The sequence below is a fragment of the Oryctolagus cuniculus genome, chromosome 18 (genome assembly GCF_051225735.1).
Source record: "Oryctolagus cuniculus isolate XC-2025 breed Fujian yellow rabbit chromosome 18, ASM5122573v1, whole genome shotgun sequence".
Classification (NCBI taxonomy): domain Eukaryota; kingdom Metazoa; phylum Chordata; class Mammalia; order Lagomorpha; family Leporidae; genus Oryctolagus; species Oryctolagus cuniculus.
The window spans coordinates 36272665-36294599 of record NC_142884.1 but is presented as its reverse complement, the minus strand read 5'-3'; positions in this window follow the sequence as shown (position 1 = coordinate 36294599).

Below are 21935 nucleotides of genomic sequence, written 5' to 3'. Positions count from 1 at the left end.
AAGTCCATAGAGAATATCCAGAAAACACAAACACACACAGAGGCTGTAGGAAGATCTGGTTTGAGATAGCTACAAATCACCAGATAGTTTTGTTTTCATCCAGGAGTATCTGGACAAATTGTTGTAGTTTTGAAATGAAATTTAACCAAAAAATGACCGTGAAAGTGGTTTTGGTGAAAAGCACAATCTTCCTGTTCGGCAAATGTATCCAATGTCATGTTTACAGAAAGAAATATCATGTTTTCTCAGGTTTCTGAAGCTCTCTTCCTAGAAAACTCGAATGTGTGGAGTGTTTGACTCCAGGTGGAACCAATTAACGTTTGCCAGCAGAAAACAAAAAGGGTCCTGCTAAAATGCATTCAAAACCTTAAAGTCCATAGAGAATAACCAGAAAACACAAACACACACAGAGGCTGTAGCAAGATCTGGGATTGAGAAAGCTACAAATCACCAGATAGTTTTATTTTCATCCAGGAGTATCTGGACAAATTGTTGTGGATTTCGGGTGAAATTTAACCAAAAATCACCGTGAAAGTGGTTTTGGAGAAAAGCACAATCTTCCTGTTCGGCAAATGTATCCAATGTCATGTTTACAGAAAGAAATATCATGTTTTCTCAGGTTTCTGAAGCTTTCTTCCTAGCAAACTCGAATGTGTGGAGGATTTGACTCCAGGTGGAACCAATTAGCGTTTGCCAGCAGAAAACAAAAAGGGTCCTGCTGAAATGCATTCAAAACCTTAAAGTCCATAGAGAATATCCAGAAAACACAAACGCACACAGAGGCTGTAGCAAGATCTGGGATTGAGAAAGCTACAAATCACCAGATAGTTTTGTTTTCATCCAGGAGTATCTGGACAAATATTTTAGTTTTGAAGTGAAATTAAATCAAAAAATGACCGTGAAAGTGGTTTTGGAGAAAAGCACAATCTTCCTGTTCGGCAAATGTATCCAATGTCATGTTTACAGAAAGAAATATCATGTTTTCTCAGGTTTCTGAAGCTTTCTTCCTAGAAAACTCGAATGTGTGGAGTGTTTGACTCCAGGTGGAACCAATTAGCATTTGCCAGCAGAAAACAAAAAGGGTCCTCCTGAAATGCATTCAAAACCTTAAAGTCCATAGAGAGTAACCAGAAAACAGAAACACACACAGAGGCTGTAGCAAGATCTGGGATTGAGAAAGCTACAAATCACCAGATAGTTTTGTTTTCATCCAGGAGTATCTGGAGAAATTGTTGTGGATTTCGGGTGAAATTTAACCAAAAATCACCGTGAAAGTGGTTTTGGAGAAAAGCACAATCTTCCTGTTCGGCAAATGTATCCAATGTCATGTTTACAGAAAGAAATATCATGTTTTCTCAGGTTTCTGAAGCTTTCTTCCTTGCAAACTCGAATGTGTGGAGGATTTGACTCCAGGTGGAACCAATTAGCGTTTGCCAGCAGAAAACAAAAAGGGTCCTCCTGAAATGCATTCAAAACTTTAAAGTCCATAGAGAATAACCACAAAACACAAACACACACAGAGGCTGTAGCAAGATCTGGGATTGAGATAGCTACAAATCACCAGATAGTTTTGTTTTCATCCAGGAGTATCTGGACAAATTGTTGTAGTTTTGAAGTAAAATTTAACCAAAAAATGACCGTGAAAGTGGTTTTGGAGAAAAGCACAATCTTCCTGTTCGGCAAATGTATCCAATGTCATGTTTACAGAAAGAAATATCATGTTTGCTCAGGTTTCTGAAGCTCTCTTCCTAGAAAACTTGAATGTGTGGAGTGTTTGACTCCAGGTGGAACCAATTAGCGTTTGCCAGCAGAAAACAAAAAGGGTCCTCCTGAAATGCATTCAAAAACTTAAAGTCCATAGAGAATAACCAGAAAACACAAACACACACAGAGGCTGTAGCAAGATCTGGGATTGAGAAAGCTACAAATCACCAGATAGTTTTGTTTTCATCCAGGAGTATCTGGACAATTTGTTGTAGTTTTGAAGTGAAATTTAATCAAAAAATCACCGTTAAAGTGGTTTTGGAGAAAAGCACAATCTTCCTGTTCAGCAAATGTATCCAATGTCATGTTTACAGAAAGAAATATCATGTTTTCTCAGGTTTCTGAAGCTTTCTTCCTAGAAAACTCGAATGTGTGGAGCATTTGACTCCAGGTGGTACCAATTAGCGTTTGCCAGCAGAAAACAAAAAGGGTCCTCCTGAAATGCATTCAAAACCTGAAAGTCCATAGAGAATAACCAGAAAACACAAACACACACAGAGGCTGTAGCACGATCTGGGATTGAGAAAGCTACAAATCACCAGATAGTTTTGTTTTCATCCAGGAGTATCTGGACAAATATTTTATTTTGAAGTGAAATTTAATCAAAAAATGACCGTGAAAGTGGTTTTGGAGAAAAGCACAATCTTCCTGTTCGGCAAATGTATCCAATGTCATGTTTACAGAAAGAAATATCATGTTTGCTCAGGTTTCTGAAGCTTTCTTCCTAGAAAACTCGAATGTGTGGAGTATTTGACTCCAGGTGGAGCCAATTAGCGTTTGCCAGCAGAAAACAAAAAGGGTCCTGCTAAAATGCATTCAAAACCTTAAAGTCCATAGAGAATATCCAGAAAACAAAAACACACACAGAAGCTGTAGCAAGATCTGGGATTGAGATAGCTACAAATCACCAGAAAGTTTTGTTGTCATCCAGGAGTATCTGGACAAATATTTTATTTTGAAGTGAAATTTAACTAAAAAATGACCGTGAAAGTGGTTTTGGAGAAAAGCACAATCTTCCTGTTCGGCAAATGTATCCAATGTCATGTTTACAGAAAGAAATATCATGTTTTCTCAGGTTTCTGAAGCTCTCTTCCTAGAAAACTTGAATGTGTAGTGTTTGACTCCAGGTGGAACCAATTAGCGTTTGCCAGCAGAAAACAAAAAGGGTCCTCCTGAACTGCATTCAAAACCTTAAAGTCCATAGAGAATATCCAGAAAACACAAACACACACAGAGGCGAAGCAAGATCTGGGATTGAGATAGCTACAAATCACCAAATAGTTTTGTTTTCATCCAGGAGTATCTGGACAAATTGTTGTGGATTTGGGGTGAAATTTAACCAAAAATCACCGTGAAAGTGGTTTTGGAGAAAAGCACAATCTTCCTGTTCGGCAAATGTATCCAATGTCATGTTTACAGAAAGAAATATCATGTTTTCTCAGGTTTCTGAAGCTTTCTTCCTAGAAAACTCGAATGTGTGGAGTGTTTGACTCCAGGTGGAACCAATTAGCGTTTGCCAGCAGAAAACAAAAAGGGTCCTGCTAAAATGCATTCAAAACCTTAAAGTCCATAGAGAATATCCAGAAAACACAAACACACACAGAGGCTGTAGCAAGATCTGGGATTGAGAAAGCTACAAATCACCAGATAGTTTTGTTTTCATCCAGGAGTATCTGGACAAATATTTTAGTTTTGAAGTGAAATTTAATCAAAAAATGACGGTGAAAGTGGTTTTGGAGAAAAGCACAATCTTCCTGTTCGGCAAATGTATCCAATGTCATGTTTACAGAAAGAAATATCATGTTTGCTCAGGTTTCTGAAGCTTTCTTCCTAGAAAACTCGAATGTGTGGAGTATTTGACTCCAGGTGGAACCAATTAGCGTTTGCCAGCAGAAAACAAAAGGTCCTGCTCAAATGCATTCAAAACCTTAAAGTCCATAGAGAATATCCAGAAAACACAAACACACACAGAGGCTGTAGCAAGATCTGGGATTGAGAAAGCTACAAATCACCAGATAGTTTTGTTTTCATCCAGGAATATCTGGAGAAATTGTTGTGGATTTCGGGTGAAATTTAACCAAAAATGACCGTGAAAGTGGTTTTGGTGAAAAGCACAATCTTCCTGTTCGGCAAATTTATCCAATGTCATGTTTACAGAAAGAAATATCATGTTTTCTCAGGTTTCTGAAGCTTTCTTCCTAGAAAACTCGAATGTGTGGAGTATTTGACTCCAGGTGGAACCAATTAGCTTTTGCCAGCAGAAAACAAAAGGTCCTGCTCAAATGCATTCAAAACCTTAAAGTCCATAGAGAATATCCAGAAAACACAAACACACACAGAGGCGAAGCAAGATCTGGGATTGAGATAGCTACAAATCACCAGATAGTTTTGTTTTCATCCAGGAGTATCTGGACAAATTGTTGTGGATTTGGGGTGAAATTTAAGCAAAAATCACCGTGAAAGTGGTTTTGGAGAAAAGCACAATCTTCCTGTTTGGCAAATGTATCCAATGTCATGTTTACAGAAAGAAATATCATGTTTTCTCAGGTTTCTGAAGCTTTCTTCCTAGAAAACTCGAATGTGTGGAGTGTTTGACTCCAGGTGGAACCAATTAGCGTTTGCCAGCAGAAAACAAAAAGGGTCCTGCTAAAATGCATTCAAAACCTTAAAGTCCATAGAGAATATCCAGAAAACACAAACACACACAGAGGCTGTAGCAAGATCTGGGATTGAGATAGCTACAAATCACCAGATAGTTCTGTTTTCATCCAGGAGTATCTGGACAATTTGTTGTAGTTTTGAAGTGAAATTTAATCAAAAAATCACCGTGAAAGTGGTTTTGGAGAAAAGCACAATCTTCCTGTTTGGCAAATGTATCCAATGTCATGTTTACAGAAAGAAATATCATGTTTTCTCAGGTTTCTGAAGCTTTCTTCCTAGAAAACTGGAATGTGTGGAGTGTTTGACTCCAGGTGGAACCAATTAGCGTTTGCCAGCAGAAAACAAAAAGGGTCCTCCTGAACTGCATTCAAAACCTTAAAGTCCATAGAGAATAACCACAAAACACAAACACACACAGAGGCTGTAGCAAGATCTGGGATTGAGATAGCTACAAATCACCAGATAGTTTTGTTTTCATCCAGGAGTATCTGGACAAATTGTTGTAGTTTTGAAGTAAAATTTAACCAAAAAATGACCGTGAAAGTGGTTTTGGAGAAAAGCACAATCTTCCTGTTCGGCAAATGTATCCAATGTCATGTTTACAGAAAGAAATATCATGTTTGCTCAGGTTTCTGAAGCTTTCTTCCTAGAAAACTCGAATGTGTGGAGTGTTTGACTCCAGGTGGAACCAATTAGCGTTTGCCAGCAGAAAACAAAAAGGGTCCTGCTAAAATGCATTCCAAACCTTAAAGTCCATAGAGAATATCCAGAAAACACAAACACACACAGAGGCTGTCACAAGATCTGGGATTGAGATAGCTACAAATCACCAGATAGTTTTGTTTTCATCCAGGAGTATCTGGACAATTTGTTGTAGTTTTGAAGTGAAATTTAATCAAAAAATCACCATGAAAGTGGTTTTGGAGAAAAGCACAATCTTCCTGTTCGGCAAATGTATCCAATGTCAGGTTTACAGAAAGAAATATCATGTTTTCTCAGGTTTCTGAAGCTTTCTTCCTAGAAAACTCGAATGTGTGGAGCATTTGACTCCAGGTGGAACCAATTAGCGTTTGCCAGCAGAAAACAAAAGGTCCTGCTCAAATGCATTCAAAACCTTAAAGTCCATAGAGAATATCCAGAAAACACAAACACACAGAGGCTGTAGCAAGATCTGGGATTGAGAAAGCTACAAATCACCAGATAGTTTTGTTTTCATCCAGGAATATCTGGAGAAATTGTTGTAGATGTCGGGTGAAATTTAACCAAAAATGACCGTGAAAGTGGTTTTGGTGAAAAGCACAATCTTCCTGTTCGGCAAATTTATCCAATGTCATGTTTACAGAAAGAAATATCATGTTTGCTCAGGTTTCTGAAGCTTTCTTCCTAGAAAACTCGAATGTGTGGAGGATTTGACTCCAGGTGGAACCAATTAGCTTTTGCCAGCAGAAAACAAAAGGTCCTGCTCAAATGCATTCAAAACCTTAAAGTCCATAGAGAATATCCAGAAAACACAAACACACACAGAGGCGAAGCAAGATCTGGGATTGAGATAGCTACAAATCACCAGATAGTTTTGTTTTCATCCAGGAGTATCTGGACAAATTGTTGTGGATTTGGGGTGAAATTTAAGCAAAAATCACCGTGAAAGTGGTTTTGGAGAAAAGCACAATCTTCCTGTTCGGCAAATGTATCCAATGTCATGTTTACAGAAAGAAATATCATGTTTTCTCAGGTTTCTGAAGCTTTCTTCCTAGAAAACTCGAATGTGTGGAGTGTTTGACTCCAGGTGGAACCAATTAGCGTTTGCCAGCAGAAAACAAAAAGGGTCCTGCTAAAATGCATTCAAAACCTTAAAGTCCATAGAGAATATCCAGAAAACACAAACACACACAGAGGCTGTAGCAAGATCTGGGATTGAGATAGCTACAAATCACCAGATAGTTTTGTTTTCATCCAGGAGTATCTGGACAATTTGTTGTAGTTTTGAAGTGAAATTTAATCAAAAAATCACCGTGAAAGTGGTTTTGGAGAAAAGCACAATCTTCCTGTTTGGCAAATGTATCCAATGTCATGTTTACAGAAAGAAATATCATGTTTTCTCAGGATTCTGAAGCTTTCTTCCTAGAAAACTGGAATGTGTGGAGTGTTTGACTACAGGTGGAACCAATTAGCGTTTGCCAGCAGAAATCAAAAAGGGTCCTCCTGAACTGCATTCAAAACCTTAAAGTCCATAGAGAATAACCAGAAAACACAAACACACATAGAGGCTGTACCAAGATCTAGGATTGAGAAAGCTACAAATCACCAGATAGTTTTGTTTTCATCCATGAGTATCTGGAGAAATTGTTGTGGATTTGGGGTGAAATTTAACCAAAAATCACCGTGAAAGTTGTATTGGAGAAAAGCACAATCTTCCTGTTCGGCAAATGTATCCAATGTCATGTTTACAGAAAGAAATATCATGTTTTCTCAGGTTTCTGAAGCTTTCTTCCTAGAAAACTCGAATGTGTGGAGTGTTTGACTCCAGGTGGAACCAATTAGCGTTTGCCAGCAGAAAACAAAAAGGGTCCTGCTAAAATGCATTCAAAACCTTAAAGTCCATAGAGAATATCCAGAAAACACAAACACACACAGAGGCGAAGCAAGATCTGGGATTGAGATAGCTACAAATCACCAGATAGTTTTGTTTTCATCCAGGAGTATCTGGACAAATTGTTGTGGATTTGGGGTGAAATTTAAGCAAAAATCACCGTGAAAGTGGTTTTGGAGAAAAGCACAATCTTCCTGTTCGGCAAATGTATCCAATGTCATGTTTACAGAAAGAAATATCATGTTTTCTCAGGTTTCTGAAGCTTTCTTCCTAGAAAACTCGAATGTGTGGAGTGTTTGACTCCAGGTGGAACCAATTAGCGTTTGCCAGCAGAAAACAAAAAGGGTCCTGCTAAAATGCATTCAAAACCTTAAAGTCCATAGAGAATATCCAGAAAACACAAACACACACAGAGGCGAAGCAAGATCTGGGATTGAGATAGCTACAAATCACCAGATAGTTTTGTTTTCATCCAGGAGTATCTGGACAAATTGTTGCGGATTTGGGGTGAAATTTAAGCAAAAATCACCGTGAAAGTGGTTTTGGAGAAAAGCACAATCTTCCTGTTCAGCAAATGTATCCAATGTCATGTTTACAGAAAGAAATATCATGTTTTCTCAGGTTTCTGAAGCTCTCTTCCTAGAAAACTCGAATGTGTGGAGTGTTTGACTCCAGGTGGAACCAATTAGCGTTTGCCAGCAGAAAACAAAAGGTCCTGCTCAAATGCATTCAAAACCTTAAAGTCCATAGAGAATATCCAGAAAACACAAACACACAGAGGCTGTAGCAAGATCTGGGATTGAGAAAGCTACAAATCACCAGATAGTTTTGTTTTCATCCAGGAATATCTGGAGAAATTGTTGTAGATGTCGGGTGAAATTTAACCAAAAATGACCGTGAAAGTGGTTTTGGTGAAAAGCACAATCTTCCTGTTCGGCAAATTTATCCAATGTCATGTTTACAGAAAGAAATATCATGTTTGCTCAGGTTTCTGAAGCTTTCTTCCTAGAAAACTCGAATGTGTGGAGGATTTGACTCCAGGTGGAACCAATTAGCTTTTGCCAGCAGAAAACAAAAGGTCCTGCTCAAATGCATTCAAAACCTTAAAGTCCATAGAGAATATCCAGAAAACACAAACACACACAGAGGCGAAGCAAGATCTGGGATTGAGATAGCTACAAATCACCAGATAGTTTTGTTTTCATCCAGGAGTATCTGGACAAATTGTTGTGGATTTGGGGTGAAATTTAAGCAAAAATCACCGTGAAAGTGGTTTTGGAGAAAAGCACAATCTTCCTGTTCGGCAAATGTATCCAATGTCATGTTTACAGAAAGAAATATCATGTTTTCTCAGGTTTCTGAAGCTTTCTTCCTAGAAAACTCGAATGTGTGGAGTGTTTGACTCCAGGTGGAACCAATTAGCGTTTGCCAGCAGAAAACAAAAAGGGTCCTGCTAAAATGCATTCAAAACCTTAAAGTCCATAGAGAATATCCAGAAAACACAAACACACACAGAGGCTGTAGCAAGATCTGGGATTGAGATAGCTACAAATCACCAGATAGTTTTGTTTTCATCCAGGAGTATCTGGACAATTTGTTGTAGTTTTGAAGTGAAATTTAATCAAAAAATCACCGTGAAAGTGGTTTTGGAGAAAAGCACAATCTTCCTGTTTGGCAAATGTATCCAATGTCATGTTTACAGAAAGAAATATCATGTTTTCTCAGGATTCTGAAGCTTTCTTCCTAGAAAACTGGAATGTGTGGAGTGTTTGACTACAGGTGGAACCAATTAGCGTTTGCCAGCAGAAATCAAAAAGGGTCCTCCTGAACTGCATTCAAAACCTTAAAGTCCATAGAGAATAACCAGAAAACACAAACACACATAGAGGCTGTACCAAGATCTAGGATTGAGAAAGCTACAAATCACCAGATAGTTTTGTTTTCATCCATGAGTATCTGGAGAAATTGTTGTGGATTTGGGGTGAAATTTAACCAAAAATCACCGTGAAAGTTGTATTGGAGAAAAGCACAATCTTCCTGTTCGGCAAATGTATCCAATGTCATGTTTACAGAAAGAAATATCATGTTTTCTCAGGTTTCTGAAGCTTTCTTCCTAGAAAACTCGAATGTGTGGAGTGTTTGACTCCAGGTGGAACCAATTAGCGTTTGCCAGCAGAAAACAAAAAGGGTCCTGCTAAAATGCATTCAAAACCTTAAAGTCCATAGAGAATATCCAGAAAACACAAACACACACAGAGGCGAAGCAAGATCTGGGATTGAGATAGCTACAAATCACCAGATAGTTTTGTTTTCATCCAGGAGTATCTGGACAAATTGTTGTGGATTTGGGGTGAAATTTAAGCAAAAATCACCGTGAAAGTGGTTTTGGAGAAAAGCACAATCTTCCTGTTCGGCAAATGTATCCAATGTCATGTTTACAGAAAGAAATATCATGTTTTCTCAGGTTTCTGAAGCTTTCTTCCTAGAAAACTCGAATGTGTGGAGTGTTTGACTCCAGGTGGAACCAATTAGCGTTTGCCAGCAGAAAACAAAAAGGGTCCTGCTAAAATGCATTCAAAACCTTAAAGTCCATAGAGAATATCCAGAAAACACAAACACACACAGAGGCGAAGCAAGATCTGGGATTGAGATAGCTACAAATCACCAGATAGTTTTGTTTTCATCCAGGAGTATCTGGACAAATTGTTGCGGATTTGGGGTGAAATTTAAGCAAAAATCACCGTGAAAGTGGTTTTGGAGAAAAGCACAATCTTCCTGTTCAGCAAATGTATCCAATGTCATGTTTACAGAAAGAAATATCATGTTTTCTCAGGTTTCTGAAGCTCTCTTCCTAGAAAACTCGAATGTGTGGAGTGTTTGACTCCAGGTGGAACCAATTAGCGTTTGCCAGCAGAAAACAAAAAGGGTCCTGCTAAAATGCATTCAAAACCTTAAAGTCCATAGAGAATATCCAGAAAACACAAACACACACAGAGGCTGTAGCAAGATCTGGGATTGAGATAGCTACAAATCACCAGATAGTTTTGTTTTCATCCAGGAGTATCTGGACAATTTGTTGTAGTTTTGAAGTGTAATTTAACGAAAAAATCACCATGAAAGTGGTTTTGGAGAAAAGCACAATCTTCCTGTTCGGCAAATGTATCCAATGTCATGTTTACAGAAAGAAATATCATGTTTTCTCAGGTTTCTGAAGCTTTCTTCCTAGAAAACTCGAATGTGTGGAGCATTTGACTCCAGGTGGAACGAATTAGCGTTTGCTAGCAGAAAACAAAAGGTCCTGCTAAAATGCATTCAAAACCTTAAAGTCCATAGAGAATATCCAGAAAACACAAACACACACAGAGGCTGTAGCAAGATCTGGGATTGAGAAAGCTACAAATCACCAGATAGTTTTGTTTTCATCCAGGATTATCTGGACAAATATTTTAGTTTTGAAGTGAAATTTAATCAAAAATGACGGTGAAAGTGGTTTTGGAGAAAAGCACAATCTTCCTGTTCGGCAAATGTATCCAATGTCATGTTTACAGAAAGAAATATCATGTTTTCTCAGGTTTCTGAAGCTTTCTTCCTAGAAAACTCGAATGTGTGGAGTATTTGACTCCAGGTGGAACCAATTAGCGTTTGCAAGCAGAAAACAAAAGGTCCTGCTCAAATGCATTCAAAACCTTAAAGTCCATAGAGAATATCCAGAAAGCACAAACACACACAGAGGCTGTAGCAAGATCTGGGATTGAGAAAGCTACAAATCACCAGATAGTTTTGTTTTCATCCAGGAGTATCTGGAGAAATTGTTGTGGATTTCGGGTGAAATTTAACCAAAAATGACCGTGAAAGTGGTTTTGGTGAAAAGCACAATCTTCCTGTTCGGCAAATGTATCCAATGTCATGTTTACAGAAAGAAATATCATGTTTCCTCAGGTTTCTGAAGCTTTCTTCCTAGAAAACTCGAATGTGTGGAGTATTTGACTCCAGGAGGAACCAATTAGCTTTTGCCAGCAGAAAACAAAAAGGGTCCTGCTAAAATGCATTCAAAACCTTAAAGTCCATAGAGAATATCCAGAAAACACAAACACACAGAGGCTGTAGCAAGATCTGGGATTGAGAAAGCTAAAAATCACCAGATAGTTTTGTTTTCATCCAGGAGTATCTGGACAATTTGTTGTGGATTTGGGGTGAAATTTAAGCAAAAATGACCGTGAAAGTGGTTTTGGAGAAAAGCACAATCTTCCTGTTCGTCAACTGTATCCAATGTCATGTTTACAGAAAGAAATATCATGTTTTCTCAGGTTTCTGAAGCTTTCTTCCTAGAAAACTCGAATGTGTGGAGTGTTTGACTCCAGGTGGAACCAATTAGCGTTTGCTAGCAGAAAACAAATGGTCCGGCTAAAATGCATTCAAAACCTTAAAGTCCATAGAGAATATCCAGAAAACACAAACACACACAGAGGCTGTAGCAAGATCTGGGATTGAGAAAGCTACAAATCACCAGATAGTTTTGTTTTCATCCAGGAGTATCTGGACAAATATTTTAGTTTTGAAGTGAAATTTAATCAAAAAATGACCGTGAAAGTGGTTTTGGAGAAAAGCACAATCTTCCTGTTCGGCAAATGTATCCAATGTCATGTTTACAGAAAGAAATATCATGTTTGCTCAGGTTTCTGAAGCTCTCTTCCTAGAAAACTTGAATGTGTGGAGTGTTTGACTCCAGGTGGAACCAATTAGCGTTTGCCAGCAGAAAACAAAAAGGGCCCTCCTGAAATGCATTCAAAACCTTAAAGTCCATAGAGAATATCCAGAAAACACAAACACACATAGAGGCTGTAGCAAGATCTGGGATTGAGAAAGCTACAAATCACCAGATAGTTTTGTTTTCATCCAGGAGTATCTGGAGAAATTGTTGTGGATTTCGGGTGAAATTTAACCAAAAATCACCGTGAAAGTGGTTTTGGAGAAAAGCACAATCTTCCTGTTCGGCAAATGTATCCAATGTCATGTTTACAGAAAGAAATATCATGTTTTCTCAGGTTTCTGAAGCTTTCTTCCTAGAAAACTCGAATGTGTGGAGCATTTGACTCCAGGTGGAACCAATTAGCGTTTGCTAGCAGAAAACAAATGGTCCGGCTAAAATGCATTCAAAACCTTAAAGTCCATAGAGAATATCCAGAAAACACAAACACACACAGAGGCTGTAGCAAGATCTGGGATTGAGAAAGCTACAAATCACCAGATAGTTTTGTTTTCATCCAGGAGTATCTGGACAAATATTTTAGTTTTGAAGTGAAATTTAATCAAAAAATGACCGTGAAAGTGGTTTTGGAGAAAAGCACAATCTTCCTGTTCGGCAAATGTATCCAATGTCATGTTTACAGAAAGAAATATCATGTTTGCTCAGGTTTCTGAAGCTCTCTTCCTAGAAAACTTGAATGTGTGGAGTGTTTGACTCCAGGTGGAACCAATTAGCGTTTGCCAGCCGAAAACAAAAAGGGCCCTCCTGAAATGCATTCAAAACCTTCAAGTCCATAGAGAATATCCAGAAAACACAAACACACATAGAGGCTGTAGCAAGATCTGGGATTGAGAAAGCTACAAATCACCAGATAGTTTTGTTTTCATCCAGGAGTATCTGGAGAAATTGTTGTGGATTTCGGTGAAATTTAACCAAAAATGACCGTGAAAGTGGTTTTGGAGAAAAGCACAATCTTCCTGTTCGGCAAATGTATCCAATGTCATGTTTACAGAAAGAAATATCATGTTTGCTCAGGTTTCTGAAGCTTTCTTCCTAGAAAACGCGAATGTGTGGAGTATTTGACTCCAGGTGGAACCAATTAGCGTTTGCCAGCAGAAAACAAAAAGGGTCCTGCTAAAATGCATTCAAAACCTTAAAGTCCATAGAGAATATCCAGAAAACACAAACACACACAGAGGCTGTAGCAAGATATGGGATTGAGATAGCTACAAATCACCAGATAGTTTTGTTTTCATCCAGGAGTATCTGGACAATTTGTTGTAGTTTTGAAGTGAAATTTAATCAAAAAATGACCGTGAAAGTGGTTTTGGAGAAAAGCACAATCTTCCTGTTCGGCAAATGTATCCAATGTCATGTTTACAGAAAGAAATATCATGTTTTCTCAGGTTTCTGAAGCTCTCTTCCTAGAAAACTTGAATGTGTGGAGTGTTTGACTCTAGGTGGAACCAATTTTCGTTTGCCAGCAGAAAACAAAAAGGGTCCTCCTGAAATGCATTCAAAACCTTAAAGTCCATAGAGAATATCCAGAAAACACAAACACACACAGAGGCTGTAGCAAGATCTGGGATTGAGAAAGCTACAAATCACCAGATAGTTTTGTTTTCATCCAGGAGTATCTGGACACATTGTTGTAGATTTCGGGTGAAATTTAAGCAAAAATGACTGTGAAAGTGGTTTTGGAGAAAAGCACAATCTTCCTGTTCGGCAAATGTATCCAATGTCATGTTTACAGAAAGAAATATCATGTTTTCTCAGGTTTCTGAAGCTTTCTTCCTAGAAAACTCGAATGTGTGGAGTATTTGACTCTAGGTGGAACCAATTAGCGTTTGCCAGCAGAAAACAAAAAGGGTCCTGCTAAAATGCATTCAAAACCTTAAAGTCCATAGAGAATATCCAGAAAACACAAACACACACAGAGGCTGTAGCAAGATATGGGATTGAGATAGCTACAAATCACCAGATAGTTTTGTTTTCATCCAGGAGTATCTGGACAATTTGTTGTAGTTTTGAAGTGAAATTTAATCAAAAAATCACCTTGAAAGTGGTTTTGGAGAAAAGCACAATCTTCCTGTTCGTCAACTGTATCCAATGTCATGTTTACAGAAAGAAATATCATGTTTTCTCAGGTTTCTGAAGCTCTCTTCCTAGAAAACTCGAATGTGTGGAGTGTTTGACTCCAGGTGGAACCAATTAGCGTTTGCTAGCAGAAAACAAATGGTCCGGCTAAAATGCATTCAAAACCTTAAAGTCCATAGAGAATATCCAGAAAACACAAACACACACAGAGGCTGTAGCAAGATCTGGGATTGAGAAAGCTACAAATCACCAGATAGTTTTGTTTTCATCCAGGAGTATCTGGACAAATATTTTAGTTTTGAAGTGAAATTTCATCAAAAAATGACCGTGAAAGTGGTTTTGGAGAAAAGCACAATCTTCCTGTTCGGCTAATGTATCCAATGTCATGTTTACAGAAAGAAATATCATGTTTTCTCAGGTTTCTGAAGCTCTCTTCCTAGAAAACTTGAATGTGTGGAGTGTTTGACTCCAGGTGGAACCAATTAGCGTTTGCCAGCAGAAAACAAAAAGGGTCCTGTTAAAATGCATTCAAAACCTTAAAGTCCATAGAGAATAACCAGAAAACACAAACACACATAGAGGCTGTAGCAAGATCTGGGATTGAGATAGCTACAAATCACCAGATAGTTTTGTTTTCATCCAGGAGTATCTGGAGAAATTGTTGTGGATTTCGGGTGAAATTTAACCAAAAATCACCGTGAAAGTGGTTTTGGAGAAAAGCACAATCTTCCTGTTCGGCAAATGTATCCAATGTCATGTTTACAGAAAGAAATATCATGTTTTCTCAGGTTTCTGAAGCTTTCTTCCTAGAAAACTCGAATGTGTGGAGTGTTTGACTCCAGGTGGAACCAATTAGCGTTTGCCAGCAGAAAACGAAAAGGGTCCTGCTAAAATGCATTCAAAACCTTAAAGTCCATAGAGAATATCCAGAAAACACAAACACACACAGAGGCTGTAGCAAGATCTGGGATTGAGATAGCTACAAATCACCAGATAGTTTTGTTTTCATCCAGGAGTATCTGGGGAAATTGTTGTGGATTTCGGGTGAAATTTAACCAAAAGTCACCGTGAAAGTGGTTTTGGAGAAAAGCACAATCTCCCTGTTCGGCTAATGTATCCAATGTCATGTTTACAAAAAGAAATATCATGTTTTCTCAGGTTTCTGAAGCTTTCTTCCTAGAAAACTCGAATGTGTGGAGCATTTGACTCCAGGTGGAACCAATTAGCGTTTGCTAGCAGAAAACAAAAGGTCCTGCTAAAATGCATTCAAAACCTTAAAGTCCATAGAGAATATCCAGAAAACACAAACACACACAGAGGCTGTAGCAAGATCTGGGATTGAGAAAGCTACAAATCACCAGATAGATTTGTTTTCATCCAGGAGTATCTGGAGAAATTGTTGTGGATTTCGGGTGAAATTTAACCAAAAATCACCGAGAAAGTGGTTTTGGAGAAAAGCACAATCTTCCTGTTCGTCAACTGTATCCAATGTCATGTTTACAGAAAGAAATATCATGTTTTCTCAGGTTTCTGAAGCTTTCTTCCTAGAAAACTCGAATGTGTGGAGTGTTTGACTCCAGGTGGAACCAATTCGCGTTTGCCAGCAGAAAACAAAAAGGGTCCTGCTAAAATGCATTCCAAACCTTAAAGTCCATAGAGAATATCCAGAAAACACAAACACACACAGAGGCTGTAGCAAGATCTGGGATTGAGATAGCTACAAATCACCAGATTGTTTTGTTTTCATCCAGGAGTATCTGGACAAATTGTTGTGGATTTCGGGTGAAATTTAAGCAAAAATCACCGTGAAAGTGGTTTTGGAGAAAAGCACAATCTTCCTGTTCGGCAAATGTATCCAATGTCATGTTTACAGAAAGAAATATCATGTTTTCTCAGGTTTCTGAAGCTTTCTTCCTAGAAAACTCGAATGTGTGGAGTATTTGACTCCAGGTGGAACCAATTAGCGTTTGCCAGCTGAAAACTAAAAGGGTCCTGCTAAAATGCATTCAAAACCTCAAAGTCCATAGAGAATATCCAGAAAACACAAACACACACAGAGGAGTAGCAAGATCTGGGATTGAGAAAGCTACAAATCACCAGATAGTTTTGTTTTCATCCAGGAGTATCTGGAGAAATTGTTGTGGATTTCGGGTGAAATTTAACCAAAAATCACCGTGAAAGTGGTTTTGGAGAAAAGCACAATCTTCCTGTTCGGCAAATGTATCCAATGTCATGTTTACAGAAAGAAATATCATGTTTTCTCAGGTTTCTGAAGCTTTCTTCCTAGAAAACTCGAATGTGTGGAGTGTATGACTCCAGGTGGAACCAATTAGCGTTTGCCAGCAGAAAACAAAAAGGGTCCTGCTAAAATGCATTCCAAACCTTAAAGTCCATAGAGAATATCCAGAAAACACAAACACACACAGAGGCGTAGCAAGATCTGGGATTGAGAAAGCTACAAATCACCAGATAGTTTTGCTTTATCCAGGAGTACCTGGACAAATTGTTGTGGATTTCGGGTGAAATTTAACCAAAAATCACCGTGAAAGTGGTTTTGGAGAAAAGCACAATCTTCCTGTTCGGCAAATGTATCCAATGTCATGTTTACAGAAAGAAATATCATGTTTTCTCAGGTTTCTGAAGCTTTCTTCCTAGAAAACTCGAATGTGTGGAGTGTTTGACTCCAGGTGGAACCAATTCGCGTTTGCCAGCAGAAAACAAAAAGGGTGCTGCTAAAATGCATTCAAAACCTTAAAGTCCATAGAGAATATCCAGAAAACACAAACACACACAGAGGCTGTAGCATGATCTGGGATTGAGATAGCTACAAATCACCAGATAGTTTTGTTTTCATCCAGGAGTATCTGGAGAAATTGTTGTGGATTTCGGGTGAAATTTAACCAAAAATCACCGTGAAAGTGGTTTTGGAGAAAAGCACAATCTTCCTGTTCAGCAAATGTATCCAATGTCATGTTTACAGAAAGAAATATCATGTTTGCTCAGGTTTCTGAAGCTTTCTTCCTAGAAAACTCGAATGTGTGGAGTGTTTGACTCCAGGTGGAACCAATTAGCGTTTGCCAGCAGAAAACAAAAAGGGTCCTGCTAAAATGCATTCAAAACCTTAAAGTCCATAGAGAATATCCAGAAAACACAAACACACACAGAGGCGTAGCAAGATCTGGGATTGAGATAGCTACAAATCACCAGAGAGTTTTGTTTTCATCCAGGAGTATCTGGACAAATATTTTAGTTTTGAAGTGAAATTTAATCAAAAAATGACCGTGAAAGTGGTTTTGGAGAAAAGCACAATCTTCCTGTTCGGCAAATGTATCCAATGTCATGTTTACAGAAAGAAATATCATGTTTTCTCAGGTTTCTGAAGCTTTCTTCCTAGAAAACTCGAATGTGTGGAGTGTTTGACTCCAGGTGGAACCAATTAGCGTTTGCCAGCAGAAAACAAAAAGGGTCATGCTAAAATGCATTCAAAAACTTAAAGTCCATAGAGAATATCCAGAAAACACAAACACACACAGAGGCTGTAGCAAGATCTGGGATTGAGATAGCTACAAATCACCAGATTGTTTTGTTTTCATCCAGGAGTATCTTGACAAATTCTTGTGGATTTCGGGTGAAATTTAAGCAAAAATCACCGTGAAAGCGGTTTTGGAGAAAAGCACAATCTTCCTGTTCGGCAAATGTATCCAATGTCATGTTTACAGAAAGAAATATCATGTTTTCTCAGGTTTCTGAAGCTTTCTTCCTAGAAAACTCGAATGTGTGGAGTATTTGACTCCAGGTGGAACCAATTAGCGTTTGCCAGCTGAAAACTAAAAGGGTCCTGCTAAAATGCATTCAAAACCTTAAAGTCCATAGAGAATATCCAGAAAACACAAACACACACAGAGGCTGTAGCAAGATCTGGGATTGAGATAGCTACAAATCACCAGATAGTTTTGTTTTCATCCAGGAGTATCTGGACAATTTGTTGTAGTTTTGAAGTGAAATTTAACCAAAAATCACCGTGAAAGTGGTTTTGGAGAAAAGGACAATCTTCCTGTTCGGCAAATGTATCCAATGTCATGTTTACAGAAAGAAATATCATGTTTTCTCAGGTTTCTGAAGCTTTCTGCCTAGAAAACTCGAATGTGTGTAGTGTTTGACTCCAGGTGGAACCAATTAGCGTTTGCCAGCAGAAAACAAAAAGGGTCCTCCTGAAATGCATTCAAAACCTTAAAGTCCATAGAGAATATCCAGAAAACACAAACACACACAGAGGCTGTAGCAAGATCTGGGATTGAGAAAGCTACAAATCACCAGATAGTTTTGCTTTATCCAGGAGTATCTGGACAAATTGTTGTGGATTTTGGGTGAAATTTAACCAAAAATGACCGTGAAATTGGTTTTGGAGAAAAGCACAGTCTTCCTGTTCGGCAAATGTATCCAATGTCATGTTTACAGAAAGAAATATCATGTTTTCTCAGGTTTCTGTAGCTTTCTTCCTAGAAAACTCGAATGTGTGGAGTGTTTGACTCTAGGTGGAACCAATTAGCGTTTGCCAGCAGAAAACAAAAAGGGTCCTGCTAAAATGCATTCAAAACCTTAAAGTCCATAGAGAATATCCAGAAAACACAAACACACACAGAGGCTGTAGCAAGATCTGGGATTGAGATAGCTACAAATCACCAGATAGTTTTGTTTTCATCCAGGAGTATCTGATCAAATTGTTGTAGTTTTGCAGTGAAATTTAACCAAAAATGACCGTGAAAGTGGTTTTGGTGAAAAGCACAATCTTCCTGTTCGGCAATTGTTTCCAATGTCATGTTTGCAGAAAGAAATATCATGTTTTCTCAGGTTTCTGAAGCTTTCTTCCTAGAAAACTCGAACGTGTGGAGTACTTGACTCCAGGTGGAACCAATTAGCGTTTGCCAGCAGAAAACAAAAAGGGTCCTGCTAAAATGCATTCAAAACCTTAAAGTCCATAGAGAATATCCAGAAAACACAAACACACACAGAGGCTGTAGCAAGATCTGGGATTGAGATAGCTACAAATCACCAGATAGTTTTGTTTTCATCCAGTAGTATCTGGACAAATTGTGGATTTCGGGTGAAATTTAACCAAAAATCACCGTGAAAGTGGTTTTGGAGAAAAGCACGATCTTCCTGTTCGGCAAATGTATCCAATGTCATGTTTACAGAAAGAAATATCATGTTTTCTCAGGTTTCTGTAGCTTTCTTCCTAGCAAACTTGAATGTGTGGAGTGTTTGACTCCAGGTGGAACCAATTAGCGTTTGCCAGGAGAAAACAAAAAGGGTCCTGCTAAAATGCATTCAAAACCTTAAAGTCCATAGAGAATATCCAGAAAACACAAACACACACAGAGACTGTAGCAAGATCTGGGATTGAGAAAGCTACAAATCACCAGATAGTTTTGTTTTCATCAAGGAGTATCTGGACAAATTGTTGTAGTTTTGAAGTGAAATTTAACCAAAAAAATCACCGTGAAAGTGGTTTTGGAGAAAAGGACAATCTTCCTGTTCGGCAAATGTATCCAATGTCATGTTTACAGAAAGAAATATCATGTTTTCTCAGGTTTCTGAAGCTTTCTTCCTAGAAAACTCGAATGTGTGGAGTGATTGACTCCAGGTGGAACCAATTAGCGTTTGCCAGCAGAAAACAAAAAGGGTCCTGCTAAAATGCATTCAAAACCTTAAAGTCCATAGAGAATATCCAGAAAACACAAACACACACAGAGGCTGTAGCAAGATCTGGGATTGAGATAGCTACAAATCACCAGACAGTTTTGTTTTCATCCAGGAGTATCTGGACAAATTGTTGTAGTTTTGAAGTGAAATTTAACCAAAAAATCAACGTGAAAGTGGTTTTGGAGAAAAGCACAATCTTCCTGTTCGGCTAATGTATCCAATGTCATGTTTACAGAAAGAAATATCATGTTTTCTCAGGTTTCTGAAGCTTTCTTCCTAGAAAACTCGAATGTGTGGAGTGTTTGACTCCAGGTGGAACCAATGAGCGTTTGCCAGCAGAAAACAAAAAGGGTCCTGCTAAAATGCATTCAAAACCTTAAAGTCCATAGAGAATGTCCAGAAAACACAAACACACCCAGAGGCTGTAGCAAGATCTGGGATTGAGATAGCTACAAATCACCAGATAGTTTTGTTTTCATCCAGGAGTATCTGGACAAATTGTTGTGGATTTCAGGTGAAATTTAACCAAAAATTACTGTGAAAGTGGTTTTGGAGAAAAGCACAATCTTCCTTTTCGGCAATTGTATCCAATGTCATGTTTACAGAAAGAAATATTATGTTTTATCAGGTTTCTGAAGCTTTCTTCCTAGAAAACTCGAATGTGTGGAGGATTTGACTCCAGGTGGAACCAATTAGCGTTTGCCAGCAGAAAACAAAAAGGGTCCTGCTAAAATGCATTCCAAACCTTAAAGTCCATAGAGAATATCCAGAAAACTCAAACTCACACAGAGGCTGTAGCAAGATCTGGGATTGAGATAGCTACAAATCACCAGATAGTTTTGTTTTCATCCAGGAGTATCTGGACAAATTGTTGTGGATTTCGGGTGAAATTTAACCAAAAAATCAACGTGAAAGTGGTTTTGGAGAAAAGCACAATCTTCCTGTTCGGCAAATGTATCCAATGTCATGTTTACAGAAAGGAATATCATGTTTTCTCAGGTTTCTGAAGCTTTCTTCCTAGAAAACGCGAATGTGTGGAGTATTTGACTCCAGGTGGAACCAATTAGCGTTTGCCAGCAGAAAACAAAAAGGGTCATGCTAAAATGCATTCAAAACCTTAAAGTCCATAGAGAATATCCAGAAAACACAAACACACACAGAGGCTGTAGCAAGATCTGGGATTGAGAAAGCTACAAATCACCAGATAGTTTTGTTTTCATCCAGGAGTATCTGGACAAATTGTTGTGGATTTTGGGTGAAATTTAACCAAAAAATCACCGTGAAATGTTTTTGGAGAAAAGCACAATCTTCCTGTTCAGCAAATGTATCCAATGTCATGTTTACAGAAAGGAATATCATGTTTTCTCAGGTTTCTGAAGCTTTCTTCCTAGAAAACTCAAATGTGTGGAGTGTTTGACTCCAGGTGGAACCAATTAGCGTTTGCCAGCAGAAAACAAAAAGGGTCCTCCTGAAATGCATTCAAAACCTTAAAGTCCATAGAGAATATCCCGAAAACACAAACACACACAGAGGCTGTAGCAAGATCTGGGATTGAGATAGCTACAAATCACCAGATAGTTTTGTTTTCATCCAGAAGTATCTGGATAAATTATTGTGGATTTCGAGTGAAATTTAACCAAAAAATCACCGTGAAATGTTTTTGGAGAAAAGCACAATCTTCCTGTTTGGCAAATGTATCCAATGTCATGTTTACAGAAAGAAACATCATGTTTTCTCAGGTTTCTGAAGCTTTCTTCCTAGAAAACTCGAATGTGTGGAGTGTTTGACTCCAGGTGGAACCAATTAGCGTCTGCCAGCAGAAAACAAAAAGGGTCCTGCTAAAATGCATTCAAAACCTTAAAGTCCATAGAGAATATCCAGAAAACTCAAACACACACAGAGGCTGTAGAAAGATCTGGGATTGAGATAGCTACAAATCACCAGATAGTTTTGTTTTCATCCAGGAGTATCTGGACAAATTGTTATAGTTTTGAAGTGAAATTTAATCAAAAAATGACGCTGAAAGTGGTTTTGGAGAAAAGCACAATCTTCCTGTTCGGCAAATGTATCCAATGTCATGTTTACAGAAAGAAATATCATGTTTGCTCAGGTTTCTGAAGCTTTCTTCCTAGAAAACTCGAATGTGTGGAGTGTTTGACTCTAGGTGGAACCAATTAGCGTTTGCCAGCAGAAAACAAAAAGGGTCCTCCTGAAATACATTCAAAACCTTAAAGTCCATAGAGAATATCCAGAAAACACAAACACACACAGAGGCTGTAGCAAGATCTGGGATTGAGATAGCTACAAATCACCAGAAAGTTTTGCTTTATCCAGGATTATCTGGACAAATTGTGGATTTTGGGTGAAATTTAA